Source organism: Moschus berezovskii, chromosome 12, assembly GCF_049115385.1.
Source record: "Moschus berezovskii isolate FMDL1 chromosome 12, NW_MosBer_1.0, whole genome shotgun sequence".
In the NCBI taxonomy this organism is placed as follows: Eukaryota; Metazoa; Chordata; class Mammalia; order Artiodactyla; family Moschidae; genus Moschus; species Moschus berezovskii.
The window spans coordinates 39,748,164-39,753,790 of record NC_142471.1 but is presented as its reverse complement, the minus strand read 5'-3'; the positions used below and the strand labels follow the sequence as shown (position 1 = coordinate 39,753,790).

Genomic DNA, 5,627 nt, shown 5'->3' with positions numbered 1-5,627 from the left:
CTATACTAACAAACACAATCTGCAGATTCAATGTGATCTCTATCAAATTACCAATGGCATTTTTCACAGAACTAGAACAAAAAATTTCACAATTCATATGGAAACATAAAAGACCCTGTATAGCCAAAGCAGTCTTGAGAAAGAAGAATGGAGCTGGACAAATCAAACTTCCTGACTTCAGATTATACTACAAAGCTACAATCATCAAGACAGTATGGTACTGGCACAAAAACAGAAATATAGACCAATGGAACAAGATAGAAAGCCCAGAAATAAACCCATGCACCAATAGGTACCTTATTTTTGACAAAGGAGGCAAGAATATACAATGGAGCAAAGACAGCCTCTTCAATAAATTGTGCTGGGGAAACTGGACAGCTACATGTATAAGAATGAAATTAGAACACTTTCTAACACCATACACAAAGAAACTCAAAATGGATTAAAGACCTAAATGTAAGACCGTATACTATAAAATTCTTAGAGGAAAACATAGGCAGAACACTCAATGACATAAATCAAAGCAAGATCCCCTATAACCCCCCCTCCTAGAGTAATGGAAATAAAGACAAAAGTAAACAAGTGGGACCTGATTAAACTTAAAAGGTTTGCACAGCAAAGGAAACTATAAGCAAGGTGAAAAGACAACCCTCAGAATGGGAGAAAATAATAGTAAATGAAACAACTGACAAGGGATTAATTTCCAAAATATATGAGCAGCTCATACAACTCAATGCCAGAAAAACAAACAACCCAATCAAAGGAAAAAGACCTAAACAGACATTTCTCCGAAGAAGACATACAGATGGCTAATAAACACATGAAAAGATGCTCAACATTGCTCATTATTAGAGAAATGCAAATCAAAACTGCAATGAGGTATCACCTCACACCTGTCAGAATGGCCATCATCAAAAAGTCTACAAACAATAAATGCTGGAGAGTGTGGAGAAAAGGGAACACTCTTGCACTGTTGGTGGGAATATAAATTGATGCACCCACTATCGAGGACAGTATGGAGATTCCTTAAAAAACTAGGAATAAAACCACCATATGACCCAGCAGTGCCACTCCTAGGCATATACCCTGAGGAAACAAAAATTGAAAAATGCACTTGTATCCCATTGTTCATTGCAGCACTATTTACATTAGCTAGAACATGGAAGCAACCTAGATGTCCATTGATAGATGAATGGATAAAGCAGTTTTGGTACATATACACAATGGAATATTACTTAGCCATAAAAAGGAACGCATTTGAGTCAGTTCTGATGAGGTGGATGAACTTAGAACCTCGTATACGGAGTGAAGTGAGTCAGAAAGAGAAAGATAAATATTGTATTCTAACACACATATACTGCAAGGAGATCCAACCAGTCCATTCTAAGGGAGATCAATCCTGGATGTTCATTGGAGGGACTGATGCTAAAGCTGAAACTGCAATACTTTGGCCACCTCATGCGACGAGTTGACTCACTGGAAAAGACTCTGATGCTGGGAAAGGTTGGGGGCGGGAGGAGAAGGGACGACCGAGAATGAGATGGCTGGATGGCATCACCGACTCTGTGGACATGAGTTTGAGTGAACTCCAGGAGTTGGTGATGGACAGGGAGACCTGGCGTGCTGTGATTCATGGGGTCGCGGAGAGTCGGACAGGACTGAGCGACTGAACTGAACTGAACTGAACACACATATACGGAATCTAGAAAAATGGTGCTGAAGAATTTATTCACAGGGCAGCAGTGGAGAGACAGACATACAGAATAGACTTATGGACATGGGGAGAGGGGAGGAGAGGGTGAGATGTATGGAAAGAGTAACATTGAACTTACATTCAGTTCAGTTCAGTCGCTCAGTCGTGTCCGACTCTCTGCGACCCCATGAATCACAGCACGCCAGGCCTCCCTGTCCATCACCAACTCCCGGAGTTCACTCAAACTCATGTCCACAGAGTCGGTGATGCCATCCAGCCATCTCATTCTCCGTCGTCCCCTTCTCCTCCCGCCCCCAACCTTTCCCAGCATCAGAGTCTTTTCCAGTGAGTCAACTCGTCGCATGAGGTGGCCAAAGTATTGCAGTTTCAGCTTTAGCATCAGTCCCTCCAATGAACATCCAGGATTGATCTCCTTTAGAATGGACTGGTTGGATCTCCTTGCAGTATAAGGGACTCTCAAGAGTCTTCTCCAACACCACAGTTCAAAAGCATCAATTCTTCGGCGATCAGCTTTCTTCACAGTCCAACTCTCACATCCATACATGACCACGGGAAAAACCATTGCCTTGACTAGACGGACCTTGGTTGGCAAAGTAATGTCTCTGCTTTTTAATATACTATCAAGGTTGGTCATAACTTTCCTTCCAAGGAGCAAGCGTCTTTTAATTTCATGGCTGCAATCAGCATCTGCAGTGATTTTGGAGCCCAAAAATATAAAGTCTGACACTGTTTCCACTGTTTTTCCATCTATTTCCCATGAAGTGATGGGACCAGATGCCATGATCTTTGTTTTCTGAATGTTGAGCTTTAAGCCAACCTTTTCACTCTCCTCTTTCACTTTCATCAAGAGGCTTTTGAGTTCCTCTTCACTTTCTGCCATACTTACATTACCATATGTAAAATAGATAGCCAATGGGAATTTGCTGTATGGCCCAGGAAACTCAAACAGCTGCTCTCTATGAATCTAGAGGGGTGAATGGGGAGGGAGATGGGAGAGAGGTTCAAAAGGGAGGGGGATATATGTATACCTATGGCTGATTGTGGTGCTGGAGAAGACTCTTGAGAGTCCCTTGGACTGCAAGGAGATCCAACCAGTCCGTTCTAACTGGGTGTTCATTGGAAGGACTGATGCTAAAGCTGAAACTCCAATACTTTGGCCACCTCATGTGACGAGTTGACTCACTGGAAAAGACTCTGATGCTGGGAAGGATTGGGGGCGGGAGGAGACGGGGACGACAGAAAATGAGATGGCTGGATGGCATCACCAACTTGATGGACATGAGTTTGAGTGAACTCCGGGAGCTGCCGATGGACAGGGAGGCCTGGCGTGCTGTGATTCATGGGGTCGCGAAGAGTCGGACTCGATTGAGCGACTGAACTGAACTGATGGCTGATTCATGTTGAGGTTTGACAGAAAACAAAATTCTGTAAAGCAATTATCCCTTAATAAAAATAAAAAGAGGCGCTACTGGGCTCGGCCAATCAGAGAGCAGAGTGGGACCCCTCCCCACCGGTGACTGGAGGAGCGGGATGGGCTGGGGCGGTGGCTCTGGCGCATTCACACCTCCTTGTACCTTTGCAGACTGCTGTGAGTCCCTGCTCCTACCCTGCGCTACTCCAAAAGCCGCTTTCCACCTCATTAGAACTGATTCAAATGCATTCTTTTTAACGGCTGAGTAATACTCCATTGTGTATGTGTACCACAGCTTTCTTATCCATTCGTCTGCAGAATGCATTTGAATCAGTTCTAATGAGGTGGATGAGACTAGAGCCTACTATACAGAGTGAAGTAAGCCAGAAAGAAAAACACCAATACAGTATACTAACGCATATATATGGAATTTAGAAAGATGGAAATGACAACCCTGTATATGAGACAGCAAAAGAGACACAGATGTATAGAACAGTCTTTGGGACTCTGTGGGAGAGGGTGAGGGTGGGATGGTTTGGGAGAATGGCATTGAAACATGTATATTATCATATGTGAAACGAATCGCCAGTTCAGGGTCGATGCATGTTACAGGATGCTCGGGGCTAGTGTGCGGGGATGACCCAGAGGGAGGATAAGGGGAGGAGGGAGTTGGGAGGGGGGTTCAGGAAGGGGAACTCATGTACACCCGGGGCAGATTCATGTCAATGTATGGCAAAACCAACCAATATAATATTGTAAAATAATTAGCCTCCAATAAAAATAAAAAAAAACATTAAAAAAATAAACTCCCAGAAGAATAAAAAAAAATTATTTGAAATTTACAAGGCTATAAAGCAAATTGAAATAAAGCTTCAGAGTAAGTTTTTCATAAAAAAGCAGAAAACAAAAGCCGCTTTCCCTGCTGTCTGACCTGCTAGGCTTTACGATGTCAGTGGACCTCAGCAAGTGGTGTGGGCCTTTGAGCCTGCAGGAAGTGGATGAGAGGCCGCAGCACCCTCTGCTGCAGGGCAGAGGTCGATGAACTGGGTAAAGTGCTCACACCCACCCAGGTTAAGAACTGGCCCACTAGCATTACATGGGATGGCCTTGATCCAGGTAAATTGTACACCTTGGTCTTGACAGATCTGGTGCTCCCAGCAGGAAGGACCCCAAATATAGGGAATGGCACCATTTCCTGGTGGTCAACATGAACGGCAACGACATCGGCAGTCACAGTTCTCTCCAATTATGTGGGCTCTGGGCCTCCCAAGGGCATTGGTTGCACTGCAACGTCTGGCTGGTTTACCAGCAGGAAAGACCACTGAAATGTGATGATCCCATTCTCAGCAACCTATCTGGAGACCACCGTGGCAAATTCAAGGTGGCCTCTTTTTGCAAAAAGTATGAGCTCTGGGCCCTAGTGGCTGGCACGTGTTACCAGGCTGAATGGGATGATTATGTGCCCAAACTCTAGGAGCAGCTGTCTGGGAAGTAGAGGAGATGGACACTGTCCCAGAGTTCCCAAACAGTGTTTCAGTTTAGCGATGCATGTAGATTTTCCCCCCATCTCCCTGTCCAAGCCCTGAGCAGTCAGATTTAGATTTAGGGTGACCTTCCTTCTGCCTGTCTTATATAATTTTAGGGAGTTTATGTTTTGATCAAATTTGAATTCTGTTTTGGTGGGGGATTCTTTGGTACTGTAATGGGGTTTATCAAAATATTAACACAAGAACAACAACCAGACTTTAAAGAAGAAAAAATATTCTGGTAAAAATACCAGGTCTGCAGTATTACAGCAGAGCTTCAAAGAATCTCTAAGGGAGGTTGAAAACAAGAGATTGATTGCCTCCACCTTTGTGAGCCTGAGCACAGAATTGTGTGTGAAAGCACCTACTGGCATGTGTTTTCATGGCCTTGTCTCACCAAGACAGCCGGGGGCTGGCATGTCCACTAACCCTCAACATCTCAGGATGGTTGTTGGGTGTCAGTGTCCCGCTCTGGCTCCTTTAAAGAGCAATACTGGAAAAAGCTTGAGAGAAGTCGCTTTGCTATTAAAGCCTGGCCATCTAGATGAGCAGCAGGGCTGGGTCAGAGGTTATCAGAAATCCGAAAGTCTCTGCTTGTTAAATTGATTCCTCTTTGGTGTAAAAAAGAAAGCCAGTCTGGAGTTGGTGAACATTGTGTTAATTTTGCTGTTTGTTTACAGTTGAACAAAAATAAAAACACTGTGTAGATGGGAAAAAAATGAAAAAAGAATCAAGATAAACATTTTAAATTATTTAAAATATTTCTGACTTCAAATTTCCAATTTATGTAAATAAATTGTGTTGTTTTATACAATTTTTCAATTCAGAAAGCTCAAGGAACAACTGAAAATTATAATACATCAACCAGAAGTCTATCTCTCTAGATACATATATGCATACACACACCACTATAGTATATATTTATAAAAATAGAATTATATTATGTATTGCTTTGTAGCCTTTTTTCTTGCAACAT

The 5,627-nt window shown here is 43.1% G+C and overlaps 1 pseudogene; it reads left to right on the top strand.

Annotated features, from left to right (window-relative positions):
* Positions 1 to 4,071: 4,071 nt before the first annotated feature.
* On the top strand, positions 4,072 to 4,620 carry LOC129556010 (phosphatidylethanolamine-binding protein 1 pseudogene; annotated as a pseudogene).
* Positions 4,621 to 5,627: the final 1,007 nt, after the last annotated feature.